Source organism: Corvus brachyrhynchos, unplaced genomic scaffold (assembly GCF_000691975.1).
Source record: "Corvus brachyrhynchos isolate BGI_N302 unplaced genomic scaffold, ASM69197v1 scaffold115, whole genome shotgun sequence".
Classification (NCBI taxonomy): Eukaryota; Metazoa; Chordata; class Aves; order Passeriformes; family Corvidae; genus Corvus; species Corvus brachyrhynchos.
The window spans coordinates 6356032-6356885 of record NW_008239553.1 but is presented as its reverse complement, the minus strand read 5'-3'; positions in this window follow the sequence as shown (position 1 = coordinate 6356885).

Here is an 854-nt window from a genome sequence, read left to right as displayed (position 1 = left end):
TAGCCTGTAGGACTGTGCTGCTGTTACATGAATGCACAAAGAGCAGCTAAAGCATTGCAGGCGACTGCGGCTGCCTTAATTCCTAACTCCTGCTCCAGGGCATGACATTGGTATGATGTAATGAGGCTCGGGCGAAACCGTAGCAAGAAGCACCAACATCAGCACTGCCTTCTTGGGAAATAGGATTCATTCTGAAAACTGGAACGAGAAGCAAGTTCTGCGTCTCCGGGAAAATGGTAAGAGATGGAACTTAAAGGTACATCAGTACATTTTGCAAAGTGTCTGTATTGGAAACAATATAGGTCCAACCCAGCTTGGCTTGTATAAAGGTAAATCTTTATTCTCTTCTCACCTAGTTTCCTAAGCACACACAGTTTCTGCAAATCTCTGCAAGAACCGTGGGTAACCTTCACCACTAATAGGACACCAGTGCCTAAGCTCTGGGGTTTCACAAGTTATTATGAAGGTTGCAGTGAACCTGTGAGGAGGAAGCAAGTTTGTTTAAAAGTAATTTTATCTTTTAAAAGCATTTCAAGGCTTAGTCCTCAGCCACACTTTCTTCTGCTCTAACAACTTCAAGAAATTCTGCTCAAAAACTGGTTTCACACTGTGCTTGTCTCTACACATCTGTAGCCCAAAGAATTTATAATCCATTTAGGGAGATTAAAAAATAAAGCAAAAAAATTCCAGCAAGCATGTTCCAGAAGTCCGGGTCTCGCACAGCACGCGCGCTTGTGCCCCAGCAGCCCGCTGGGGCGATGTGTACAGACACTGCACCGCGTACGAGCCGCGAGGAGCTGTTTCCCGGCACTTTGTTCCGCCGTGCGGACGTGCCCGTGGAGAGCCCCGCTGCC